The sequence below is a fragment of the Leptinotarsa decemlineata genome, unplaced genomic scaffold (assembly GCF_025532065.1).
Source record: "Leptinotarsa decemlineata unplaced genomic scaffold, Ldec_3_MD MMD2_tig00001719_RagTag_RagTag, whole genome shotgun sequence".
Lineage (NCBI taxonomy): Eukaryota > Metazoa > Arthropoda > Insecta > Coleoptera > Chrysomelidae > Leptinotarsa > Leptinotarsa decemlineata.
In genome coordinates, this window is record NW_027412569.1 from 855,303 (window position 1) to 869,710 (window position 14,408).

At 32.7% G+C, this 14,408-nt stretch overlaps 2 long non-coding RNA genes across 3 annotated transcripts; one reads left to right on the forward strand and one right to left on the reverse strand.

The window, feature by feature from the left end:
* Positions 1-733: 733 nt before the first annotated feature.
* Positions 734-4,086, reverse strand: LOC141482659 (uncharacterized). Of its 2 annotated transcripts, none has more exons than XR_012465644.1 (2): positions 3,854-4,086; positions 734-3,737 (listed from the first exon to the last, which is right to left on the reverse strand). It is a non-coding gene; the product is annotated as an uncharacterized lncRNA (long non-coding RNA). The 2 variants fall into 2 exon arrangements; XR_012465645.1 differs by having other exon boundaries at positions 3,850-3,900.
* Positions 4,087-5,403: 1,317 nt separating this feature from the next.
* Positions 5,404-8,875, forward strand: LOC141482660 (uncharacterized). The gene is made up of 2 exons (XR_012465646.1): positions 5,404-5,902; positions 6,369-8,875. It is a non-coding gene; the product is annotated as an uncharacterized lncRNA (long non-coding RNA).
* Positions 8,876-14,408: the final 5,533 nt, after the last annotated feature.

The window sequence follows — 14,408 nt, forward strand, 5'->3', positions numbered from 1 at the left end:
TAAATTTATTCTGAACAGTTTCGATTTTTTTCAATCGAATAGAAATACTATGACCATCAAACTTTGGAAATGTATTCGAGAAGAGAGTTGTTTTTGATACACCAACAATAAAACAAGATCGATTGTTGATTAGAGAACTTGAGCATCTTCAAGATTTGTCATCTAAAATCCATTCAGCTTAATATTAAATGAAACATTAAACATTCTGCTGAAGACGAACATTTTGATAGTATGTCTATCATTTATTTGTGAAATCGACTGGTTTCCACATCCTGTCGTGAAAGATTCATGTATATCTGATAGTTTAATTACTTCTTTGATATATCAAGTTTTTACGAATATTCCATCCATAACATGAGCCTCTAAGCGTGTAGTTTTCATAATAAAGTCTTTAGTGTTTTTGGGCGTTATTAGTCCAAAAACAATAATGGAATTATGGTTCTTATAATGCAAATATTGCTTACGCCTTGGATGAGTTTTTTCAATATTCCTACAAGTTTATATAAGTCATACAACATATTAACTAATTTTTTCAACAACTACACTTTCAGTTGATTGGATGCGAAAGGAAATCACTCGTATTACTCTTAATCAACTTTTTTCGTTTTTAAATTTTACTTTTGGTGAAATAATTATCTTTATTGTGAAAGTAAAAATGCTATTCGGATTTGGATATGTCTAAGTTTACTTTTTCAATATATTTTATAGCAACACACACAATAATGAAAATTGCTAACTGTTAAATATTATTTTATTCAAATTTTTTTTGTACACTACACATGGAAAGTGAATTTTGAACTGTACTGTCTTGAATCTAAAACTATGAAAAATAAAAACAAACTTAAAAAAAGGTAAAAATTGTTAGTCTACCAACAAAATTCAAATTAAGGTAAGTACTACCTGAATCTAACAAAAACATTAACAGATTATCTACCATAATAGAGTTGTAAAGTATCTCAGATCTATGTTAAAAACAAATAAAACTTACATATTTCTCACAACAAACTCAAAAAAAGTAAAAATGGTTAATCCAACCAACAAAATTAAAATTCAAGTAAGTACTACGTAAATCTAACAAAAACAGTAACATATTATATACCATAAAAGAGTTGTAAAGTATTTCAGATCTATGTTAAAATAAAAAAAACTTATATCTGTCACAACAAACTTAAATAAAGTAAAAATGGTGTCTATCAACAAAATTGAAATTAAGGTAAGTACTACTTAAATCTAATAAAAACAGTAACATATTACTTACCACAACAGAGTTATGAAGTATATCGGATCTATGTTAAAAATAAAAATATTTTCTAAAACAAACTTCAAAAAGTAAAAAATGTTTAGTTTATCAACAAAATTGAAATTAAGGTAAGAACTACATATATCTAACAGAAACAGTAACATATTATCTACCATAATAGAGTTGTGACGCATTTCAGATCTATGTTGAAAATAGAAATAAAACTTTTGTTTCTCAAAACAAACTTAAAAAAAATAAAAACGGTTAGTCTACCAACAAAGTTACAAATAAGGTAAGTACTACTTAAATCTAACAAAATCAATAACATATTATCTACCACAATAAAGTTGTGAAGTATTTCAGATCAAAATTAAAAATTGAAATAAAACTTACATATTTTTCATAACAAACTTAAAAAAAGTAAAAATGGTTAGTCTATCAACAAAATTAAAACTAAAGTAAGTACTACTTGAATCTAACAAAATCGGTAACAGATTATCTACCATAATAAAGTTGTAAAGTGAAATGAATCTAGTAATAATTTTCTGTAACTATATTTCTTTCACAGGCCCCAAGTAAACCCTAAAACAAATTTCCATTAGTATCAAATATAGATAAATCTAACTTCATATATGTATTATATGGAGTTAGCAAAACACGTTAATGGCTCATTGACATTAGTATCGTATTATTGGGAAGTATCGCTACAGTACTAAATATTTTTCAAATTCAGAAAGTATAGAAAAAAATCAAAAACTATTTTTTTGTACATAACCTGCAAAAATAAAAACAAAAGTTTCCAAATCATGTTCTGACAAATAGCACAGGAAAACTGATAAACACAACATTTTACCTGCTTTTGAGAGTTCTAGTGAAATTCCCTTATAGTTATCAGTATCCTCGGGCCATTACAGGTTACTAATATTTGAATTATTTCCTCAGCCCTATACAGTGAAAGTAGAAATTATTTATTTCAAAATGTGAGAAATCATAACTAATGCATTATAGTGAGGACATTTCAGATTTTGCAAAAACAAAAATATTCAATTTTTTCAAAAGCAGAAAACTTTCACTAGCATAATAGGTAACACACCAGTATATTATGTTATTTTCTGAAAAAAGTTCCTAAAATTTGTAGTGTTCCTATTTCTGATTTACTCGAAAAGTAAAAATTATTTTTACTTTTCGAGATGGACTGATGAATATAAATCAACTACAAATTATGGATAGGTACATAAATGTCAACACTCTTAACAATATATAAGTAGATTTTATTCTTGAAAATCCGAAATGTGGAATATACTTCCACCATACCTGCTGATCCTAAGGTTATCAATATTACTGTGCATTGTAGGAACAATTGTCTTCATGTCTTGAAAGCATGTGTAACTTTCCAACAAAGACACATCCCTTATTATCATTTTTGCATGGAATATTTACATTCTCTGCCATAGATTCAAGGGCATAATTTCTGGCACAACCAATAGGTGCTTGGCATGATGGGCAAAGGGTCACTTTGGATTTGCATTCGTTACAGAGAAGATGACCAATTTCACATGAATAAATTTCCTTTGTCATATATTTTGTGCATATTGGGCATTCAAGGGTTTTTTTAATGTGTTCGTTATTATCAGCAGCTTCCAGTTCTTCTGGAAATAACTCCTGGTTAGTTGTGGGGGTTACTTTCAAAGTAACTAATATGTGATTTCCAACTATTGAACTAACATTTTTCCAATTGAAATTGATTATATGTTTTTTGTTTCTATTATCACTGTCATCTGTAATATTTTTGGCATATGGATGAATCCTCAAAGCACATTGTTTCTTCAAACATTTAAAACAGCTTTCTCGTTCATGATATTCATTGATGGATATATTTTCATACGAGAGAGAAATAGATGGTTTAACAAAACTGCTGAACCTCAAATGATAATGAAAATTGTTATTAATGGATTGTAATGATGTAGCACAAATTTGGTCTTCAGAGAATAAAATAAGAAACTGTAAACTATGGACAATTAGTAAACACACTTGTGTTGAAACTGTATTGATCATCTCCACAACTATTTTCTCGTAATATATATTTTTCTTATGCATCATCTGCATGTGACTTTTGAAGTGACTAATTTCGATATGTTCTTCACAATCTTCATAGTAAACAGGGCATTTGAATCTTCTGTGAGGGCATCTTTTTTCATGTGAATCCACTTCTCTCCATGGAATATTTTCTTGGCAGTTTTCATGAATACAAGAAAATTGTAAATGCTTGGCCACATTCTCAAAAATTGTGTTTCTTGTAGCTACCCTGCATTTGATGTGTTTACATCTTCCACACTGTTGTCCTGTACCACCACTACCATCATCAGAAACCGTCATTACTGGTGGAATTGACAACCAACCACCACAAAAAGTGCACTTGTGAGATGTAAGTTGTTTAAGAACTATGTCGGTTGTATTATCTTCCATTTTCTGGTAATTTGTTTCCTTTAATAGGTATCTAAAAATGGAAGCTCGCTAAGTAAATTGCTGACATATCCCTTGGTTGAGGTGATTATCAAATATCAATAATATTGAAACACAAGTTTATGGATTTTAAACATAATACCTACTTACTTATAAAAGTAACTGTACTTGGGCGTATGTGAAATACTCAAATACTGGACATTCCAGTGTTGCCGGTAGCCAACATCAATTTCCACTAGCAGTTAATTTCTACTAGCGATTAGAAACAGCAGCCTTTTCGAATGGGCAAATCTAGTTACAGAATGACAGAATGATTAACAATCATTAAATCCACATTTACATCGATGTAGACTGTTCAGGAATATATCATAATCTTAACATGTAAAATGAAGTCTTCTGAATGCTGTAATTAGATGTCAAAATCTTTCTTAAAAAAGATATCCGGTTCAATAAAGACATATTATTAGATTTTCGGTTCCCAATGGGGTTTCATAACTCCATGAAAGATGGGTTGAACCGTAAATGAAGATATAATGGTATCTTCCAGAGACACGATAGTGAAACAAGCCGTAACGACAATTCATTGAAGTTTCTTTCAATCGGTAATCGGGGGGTAATCGGGGCTTCTGTGAACTGAGTGGGGCCCATACTCCGGTCACTCATTATTCCTTTCGGATAATCCTAGGGTATCGTTTCTGATCATCCGAAAGGATGACGATACTGCATATCGAACTACTACTGTTTACTGATTTTAGGGGAGTGGAGGTGGTCACAAGGAGAAGTACAATTACGAACTTTTCATATTCCCATGACTATGTGATGATGTTAAAAACATTTTTATTTATATATATATATATATATATATATATATATATATATATATATATATATATATATATATATATATATATATATATATATATATCGTAATCAAATAAATATATCTATCTATCTATAACTAAAACACTTAAAACTTGAAATTGATGATAGGCTGAATACAAATTTGAAATTCCGAATCGTGAAATGTCAATGTCTTGACATTACGTGATACTTCACGATCCGATCAATTTCCGTAAGCAAACAATGACCACATTTACACAAGTATATAACATCCATTGTTCTGGTATCCACTATCTACCTCCATCATTGAACCCGTTTCCTAACGGCCATCGTTGCCAACTAAACTCATTGGAATAACTGTCAGAAGTACGAGTTTATTTCCTACGGAATTAAAAACTTGGATGAAATATATTTTTTTTGGAGGTTATTGATTTTCTAGTCTCTGTTCTAGTACCATTTGAATTGATGATAAACATGCGTTTGCAATTCTCCACAAACCATTTTAACCCTGCGTTACACGCAAAGTGAGCGCGGCGATCACTTTTTTCTAAAATATGCGATAACTCAGACAATTTGGCAACAATGTGCGTATCCTAGAAACTAAGATTCCTAGAAACCCTGGTGTTGGCAACGCTAAGATTTTGTTTTGAACTTTTTGAAGGAACCACCTGTTGCTTTTAACGATACATCTGTGAGATACCTACGAGAGTTTTCCCAAGATGGCGCTACTCTGAATTGTTCGAGTCCCCGCTGAGTCAGTCAAATTAATTATTACCTGTCATTGTCAAAAAGAATTTTCAACTTTTGGTATTTTGAAATTGATATTTTTTGTCATCCCAATCTTTACATTGTTCGTATTTTTTATTATAGTTTTCGTTCGTTAGTTCTCAGTTATTTTAGTTTGGTTACATTTTTCAGTAGTAATAAGGAATAGTTTTATATAGTGTATAAGGATACTTTTTGTAAAATGGGACAATTCTGTATTTTGTGTGGACAGTGTAAAAATTCGAGTAATCATCTGTATTCAGTGCCAAAGTTAAATGAAACATTTTATGATTACTGTCAATCCACCAAGGATAAACTATGTTTGTATCAGCCTACACCAAAAACAAACTTCATATTTTGAATAATCCTTCACCCATTCAAATACACTGTCTGCTACTAGAGTGTCATTACTTTCTTAATCATAATATCAAATTGAAAATAAACATTCACTTATGCTTTTTTCATTTTTTTTCAAATACAACTCAATACCTAGTTGCAAGAAAAGTCTACTCATAAGAGTCATAGATACACTTACAGATGAATTTTACAGTATGCAGATAGATTTATTGCATTTCTACAGAATTATTATGAGAAGTAAGTAAGTTTACACTTACATAAAATTTTACATTCATTTAAAATATCATGAAATGAATATCAGCATAAAATTTAAAACAAATAAAAAATAAAATCTATATCAACAATTATTAAATCATAGATTAAGTTTGAAAATCACTGACTGAGTAGGGCTCCATTCAAACAAATAGTTCCCCAATCCTAACAGAATGTTGTGTATTTTTGAAATCCTGTGGAAAATTATTGTAGAACTCGAGGGTGCTGTTGTACTGTGGACTTCTATAAAAAAAATTTATTGGGTGGTTAAATGACTACTCATGTATGATGAGAAACCTAATGTTCTCTTAAATATATACTTGTAGTATTTGTTAGCATATAGAATTCCAAGCAACCAAACAGTATGCTCTTATAACTTTACTTGTTCTCAATTGGTGATTTGAATGGTTTTATTTGTGCATTGTATCTGACCAAAATCTGTAATTTATAGGATGAAAACAAGAGGAAAGAGTGGATGGATGCTGTCAGGAAATATCTGCCTGATGGTGCTTTCATTTGCTCAAAGCATTTTCCCATCCATTTCATTGGTGAGAAAAAGCTTTTGAAGGGTGTCAAAACATCATGCATGCGAGTAGTCAGTTTCTACAGCACTACCTATAAATCCTATCAAAAATTTGTATATTTTTTCAAGGTGCACTTATAGAAAAGTACTTAATTGTACGAATTTCAAGAAAACATGCACCATTTCCAGAATCAGTTTTCTAATAATTTCTGTAGTTGGAAAGTATCCGTTGAATAAGGTATCAAAGGTAAATGTGATCACATACAAATCAAGAGAGAACACTTGGTGTTATCAAAATGATACATATCAAATTATTCATATATGAAATGATAAATAATCTCTTCTAGCTTTACCTATCTACAAAAAAAAAGTTCTTTTCAACCGGCTGTTCTCTAACGGTGACCCTCAGAAGTTCGCAGTTGGAAACAAACACTCTTTGCCATTCATTTCTCTTGAATATAAAAGATTCTTGTTTTCGTTTCAACTGAAGCATATCAATGTACTTTTACATTTTTCACATAAGGCTCATTACGGACTTTAAAGAAAGTTATTGATAACATAATATGAGAAGAGATATTTATGAAACCATTATTTAATTGAATCATCTTGAAAAATGGATATGTCACAAATTGTCCGAATGTATGGAGTTAAGTTAAGTATAAGTTCAATATTTTACATCATATTTTCCCTTGATACCTTTCATAAAAATACATCATTATTCAATACGAGCTAATAGGTGCTAATATCATTCTATAAATGAAAGGTCATAGTGGAAGAATGGGGTAAAGTTGAAGAACATTTTCTACAAGTGCCTGAATCACAGAAAATTAACTTCATTAACATATTTGTCAATATCTGTGTAAGCGTACTGCTTACACATGGAAATAATAAATACGGTATCATTCGGTATCATACGGTCTCTTCTGAGAACATAATCAAAAAGAGGTGTATCTTTTAGAATCTTTCTTGAGACGGTTATAATGAAATGCCAGTAGGAATTAAAAAAAAAAATAATGGAAAAGTTGTTATCGAACAAAGGGTTATATTTAGGTATACATGCTAAGAATCACACGTTAAAAGGTAAGATTTCGGTAATCCCTGTTCGCACAAGTTTCGACTTCTGAGGGCTGCCGTTCGTAGGGGAACGACAGCTGGTTAACGGAAAAACCAATTTTAACAAATACCATTTTAGTTTTTTGTCCATGTTTATTTACAGGGATCTCAATTTATTCATTTGTATAAACATAGGTGAAACCCAATTTTTGTTTACAATAAATTATATTACAAAGAAAGCTTGTACTGTAACCACTTATAATATTACTATAATTATTATAGACACATTTATGTGTGTATAATGAAGGACAATTAAAGTAATGAAAAACATTTACATTAGCAAAGAGTGAGATTCTTAAAAATATTTTCATCATCACAGATGAAATTGATTTTATCAAAGTAGTTATTTTCAAGTCTCAACATTTTAGATGTTGGAGATGGAGAATGATACCCATAGTTAGTTGAGTGATATGGTGTGATAAATAGCTTTATTTGTCTAATGGACCTCCGTGGAACGTTGAAAGTTATAGGGGAGAGAATTTCTGGACAATCAATGAAACCAGATATAATTTTGAATAGATAAACTAATGATTTAGTGTAACTTCGATACTGAAATCTGCATGAAATATTTCTAAAATCGAATTGAATGCATTAACTCATCGTGCCTAATTTCGTAATAGTTAGTTTCCTGGCTTTGCCTGTTCATTTTTGGTAAAAATATTCGACTGCAACTGAGACAGTCATATTCAGTTGTGTTGATGGAAGTAATCTTGAATCTTACAGAATAAAGTTGATACTGAAATTAGTTTCAATGAATATGTCGTGGAAAGTACTTCGTCAACGCCGCTGAAGGTGACTGTCATAGTTGCAGTCTAAACGTTGGAGTTTACCAAAGAAGACAACAGCAAAACCCGGGAACCAACCAAAATATTGAAGTCAGTCATGAAATCATACTACATGAGCTATTGAAAATTATTGATGAAGGATGCTGAAATTTTCCCAGATTCAAAGATTGATTTTCATTTTTTTATATCTGGTTTTTATTTTTCAGTTTGCAGTTGGATTATCCAGTGGAAAAAACTCACTTTGAAACATGAACAACCGAAATAATTGAACCCTATGTTTAGTTCTGTGATCAGTTTTTTCAAAGAATATTTGATAAAGCTTATACCAAATATCTGATAAGGATTGTGTCATTATTCATATAGTTTGATTAATTTAATTAAATATCATGTATTGATCCAAAGGGTAAAACATGTTTTAGACAAGTAAATTGATGGATATACGTGGTAGAAGATCGTCATGAAAAATTTAGATTTTAGACAAGTTCTATTGTGAAATTGATGTGATAGTCATTTTTATAATAAAAATACGTATTTTGATATTTTTTTTTCATTTTTCAGTGAAACTGCTCCTGAACTTCCACTAAACGTTTTTCCTGGTCCATTCTGTAGTATTCCACCCGATTCACCAGACTCCATTGGTAAATTCTAGCAGTATTCAACTAGAGAATATTCCTAACCCCATCGAAACCAATAAAAACCTTTTTTCTTTAATCAAGAATGATAAAATTTTCATTTATCTTCCTCTTTACTGGAGTTTTCATAAGTTAGAGAATAAAATTGTATTTTCTAAAGTGGCACTTGGAGAAAACGATATGCCTTACTTAGAGAGATCAGTAGTTCTTACTGCTGATACCATACAAGCTCGAGCAATGCATAGAATTGTTGATATCATGGAATCTGTAACCACCGTAGACAATCTAGAGGATTACTTGAGAAGACTAAATGAGGAACAAATTTACAACACTCAGAGTACATCTTGTAAAGTTTTGATTCCCATCAATAAAAACAAATGTATTTATTGCTCTAAATTCAACTACAATAACAAAGTGAAAGAGGCGAAGAAAAAAAAGTGCACTATACAAAAAAAAATAAAATCAAACAACAACTGGAATCTATTGTGGTGAATATTAAAAAACAGCTGATAGACTCGAAAAAAATTGATAATTTCATCAAAAATCTGCCTGTAACACAGCAACAAATGATAAAAACTTATTGTAAGGCGAGTCAATGTAAAAAAAACAGGAAAACGGTATACTCTTGACTGGATATATTCCTGTATATTGATGAAAATTAAAAGCACAAAATTGAATAACCACATGAGGGAAAATAAAATTCTACCATTACCATCCCCAAGTACACTTTCAAGGTGAGTGAAGATCTCCATTTGAAGAAATTGGGATGTAGCATACTCTCATTTTCAATTAAATTTCATTTGAAGTTATGAGACTAATCTAATTTATACTGTTCAAGTATCACACAATTATAGTATTTTTTTAATTTCTAAACACCAATAAAACTTAATATACAGAGTAATATTATTCGTAGTTATTTTAAGAAATATTTGTAATCTATAAACTTGAAAAAATTCTAATAATCTTCAGATCTTTACTAAGATTCCTTTTCATCAAACTGTTCATCATTTCTCATGTTTCAGTTTTTCTATATTTCTAAATTATTTAATCGATAATTAGTTGGGTATTATTTATCATCACCCTTTAATTTAAAAAAAAAGGAATTTTAATATTTTCTGAAGATGTGTTTATCACAAATATGAGTTTCAAGTTGACGGTATGGAAATGAAAAGCAATGTGTAAGAAATAAGTACGCTATGATATAATAATAAAATATATTGAAATATTCCAGTATCATTTGCATCGTATACTTAGTTTGGCAAGTTATACAGGGCGTTGCAATATTTCAAGGGCTTATTCCTAGGATCAAAATAAGACTTTTTTCCCATAAACCTGTGTCCTAATATCAACTTCCTACAACCTACAGGCATTGCATGTTGCGCGATTGATGATCTATTTATTGAATATAGGATAAAAAAAGTAACTCTTGTCTAGTTTCCACTAGTAAACTGTAAAGTAGTATGATAAAGTTGTTGTATATACATTAATACAGTCATTTTGCCTTCAGGTCTTCATCAACCTACATAGAGAGCATAATGGCTGTATTATTATATATATGAGATCTCATTTGTCATACTAAGTTACAGTACTCGATAATGGTTTAATAAACCGAGACCGGTCGTCACAAATAAAAAGTCATGAGGCCACTTAGTATTTTAGTTTGTTACTTGAATATTCTCCTTTCATTTAGCGTCGCTTTTCTGGAAAACAGTTAGCTAATTCAAAACAGACAAGGAGTAAAAATTTCAGATTTTTTCATGGCTAACCTGATGGTAATGTTTGAGTTAGATTTTTTTTGGCCATAAATCTTGCAGGCAATCCTCATTCATCCTTTTGAATTCAAAATTTATGTTTTTTTTTTCGCGTTTGTTTTGTTTATGGGAAATTCATTCATATTTTCAACCTAGGAATACACCCTTGAAATATTTGTCTTGAATTTTGAAACACCCTGTTTATCTCACATTCATATAGCCAATATCAACTCAACTTAACAATATAATTTAGATTTATTGAGCTATAAACATTTGCTCATAAGATATTTCATCTGATCTGATTGATATTAAAAAAAACCTGATAAAGTACAAGTATAAATTTTAACTTAATGCATTGGAGGATCTAGATTCATTCTTGATATATTTGGACTTATGGAAACAATGTTCCCCTACAGAGTTCTTTTTATCAGATTCTACTTATGAAGGGTTTTGCGCACCTATTTCATCCTATTTATCCATCCAATCTTGGTTTCAAATACTTGATGACATCTAGATTAAACCAAGATCATTTGGAGGTGATACTGTTCACATATCCATAACATAACTTTGTTGTTATCATTTTCAGCAATTTTTTGGGATGATGAGAGCTGCAGGTGGATGCAATACTCATCGCGAGTCAATTCAAGTTGGAAAAATATTCCGCCTGATGTCCCTCTATTCTCTGATAAAACCGCCCAGGGGAAGTAATATTAGTGAAGGAGAAATATTCAATATTGAAATAGAAAAAAATATCTCCGAAATTGAAGAGGATTTCTCGGATATTGATGAAGCTTTTGCTTATTTCTGTGGATATGTCGCAAAAAAAAATTAAAAGGCACCACCAAATGTGGAGAAAGTGTGGACTCGAAATTGGGGAAGGGAAATGAGATGTTCAATTCCCTCATAAGAAACAAGAGCAGGGGATTTTTAACATTTCCATCACAAAAAAATATTATCTTTCTTCACGATGTTGAAGCCACAATATCAGGTGTTTTTGAGATGGAACTTACAAGAAATTGCCTTTCAGTAATTTCAAGCAAATTGTCAAATTTTTCTCCAAAAAATATTGTGGGTTGTGAACACCACAAGGAACAATTGTCAAGAGAGGCACTGAGGGCATATTTGATCTCGAGATTGAGTATCTTCTGTGCTAAAGAGCATAATGTAAGAACCCTCGAAAATAAATCTAAATATTTTTCCAAAATGACTAAATTGTATTGAAGTTTATCTCTTAGTGATTTTATGAAATTAGTGCCTATTAATAATACCCAAATGCCGGGTATTTTTTGAATTCCATAATATCCTCATGAATTATAACAAGCATATTTTCACTTGCACTGTCTGATTTTGAGAACGCCACACACCAGCTGCAACAAGCGATCACCCAAACAATGGAAAGAAACGCACGGGAAGTCCCAACCCAGCGCTTCAACTTACAAGAGCATCTCCCACCAGAAACAATGGAGCTCATTAGAATTAGAAAACGCCTGAAAAGATGATATCAATGGACACGCGCACCAATGGACAAAAGTTGTATGCAAAGAGCCGGCAGAACACTGCGAGAAGAAATAAAAGCAATCCGAGATCAACAATGGACAACCCGTCTAGAAGAAGTGAACACCGAAGACCAATCTGCATGGAGGATGCAGAAAACTCTTAGGAAGGGACCTCGAAAGCCATGCCTGCCGATACACGGCGAGCGAGGAATCGTCTACACGAACCAAGAGAAAGCGGAAGCATTTGCGGAATATTTCGAAAGGCAGTCAGAATCAACGACCACCCCCGCGAGTCGCCATCAGGCGACTCAGGTAAGCATAAACTAATCAGGTAAACTCTCTTTCAGGTAGGTTCAACGCAGAACGATTCGACCGCAATTCACTTTTTCTTAGATTCACTGAGGAATGCTCGACGTTAGCAACAATAGCCGCCGGTTCGTTTTTGGGGGCCCCCATGCAAAAATTCAGTTAGGAATAGTCACGATGAAACAATTAACCGATCAGAAAGAATAGCACCTAAAGGCTGACTTCCGACCAAAAGAGGTCAGATGGTAGGTTCAACGCAGAACAGTTCGACCGCGATTCACTTTTTCTTAGATTCACTGAGGAATGCTCGACGCTAGCAACAATAGCGCCGGTTAGTTTTTGGGGGCCTCCATGCAAAAATTCAGTTAGGAATAGTCACGATAAAACAATTAACCGATCAGAAAGAATAGCACCTAAAGGCTGACTTTCGACCAAAAGAGGTCAGATGTCAATATTGCTGAAGTGCCCGTCAGTAAGTTGAGGACCGCTCGGAGGGCGGGGGTGGATGGAGTGCAGTATTGAGTTTTACTCGCAAATTAATTGTGAGGCGAAGTTTTCACTTCAGGGCACTCAACCCGGGAGGGGCATGGGTGGCGAAAGGCAGTGTAGAGAGAACGACGTTCCGTTCACGGACGAAGTAGAACAAATAGAGACACAGGTGGAAACGAAAGTCCTACCACGTAAATTCTAAACCCAGAATACAGCACTTCCCGTACCCGTTCAAAGAGGCGAGGGTTATCCACATCTCGAAGCCAAAGAAAAACCACCTATTCCCAGATAACCACAGGCCAATCAGCTTAACTCCTTCCTTAAGCAAAGTGGCAGAATCTGTCATCCTGAAAAGATATGAGTACCAAACCAGCCAATTAGGAATCCTACTAGATGAACAATTCGATAAGAGATCAAAACACTCGACAGAGTTGCAAGCCCTGAGGGTAGTAGACTTTGCGACGGAAAGCTTCAACCTCGTCAGAGGATACAACACCGGAGCGATTTTCTTAGACGTCTCTAAGACGTTCGACAGAGTTTGGCATGACGGACTTCTGGACAAAATGAGCAACTTTGGCTACACTAAACAAATGGTAAGATTAATCGAGTCTTTTCTAGCTGACAGGCAATGCCGCTGCAGAGTAGGACAGGAACTCTCAACCATGCGATTACTGGAAGCAGGGTCCTTCTGCCACATCTCTTCTCGGTATACACAGCGGACGTGCCCAAGCCGGAGAACAACTTTAACAAATTGGCGCTCTACGCGGACGACACAGCTTTGCTGGCGAGATTACCATAATTACAGATATCTTACAAAATTTAATATACTTTTACAGACAATAAATAGTTCACATTCCATCTGAACTAAAGAAGCTATTCAATACATCCGATGGTCAATGAAAGGTAATTGACCATCTTACATCCATTGTAAATTAATGAATTTTGCCTTGTAATTTCTCTCAAATTATTTGCAGAACCCAAAGGCTTGCATGAGGAGTTCAAGGTGGGACTGTAGTGCTATTTCTCTTGACTGATTTTGTGTATGTAACAAGATATGTATGTATGAGAAAATCAATGTCCTATTTCATGAGTAGAACTGCTAGGTGTGATATACATTAATTCATAGTCACTTTCTTCGAGTAGGCTCACCACACTACAAAGCTCTTTCTTCAAGCCTTCTGCATTCTCTAGAAGTTCTTCCTTCAAGTTATTCGAATTCTCTAGAAATTTATCTTCCAAACTTTTCGAATTTTCCAGAAGCTTGTCTTCCAAACTCTTCGAGTTTTCCAGAAGCTTCTCCTCAAGGCTTACCAAATTTTGTTGAAGCCCATCGAGTTTGCTCATTATCAAACTCAAATCACCCCCGGAAACTTCGAATAAATATGTTTCGGGATCT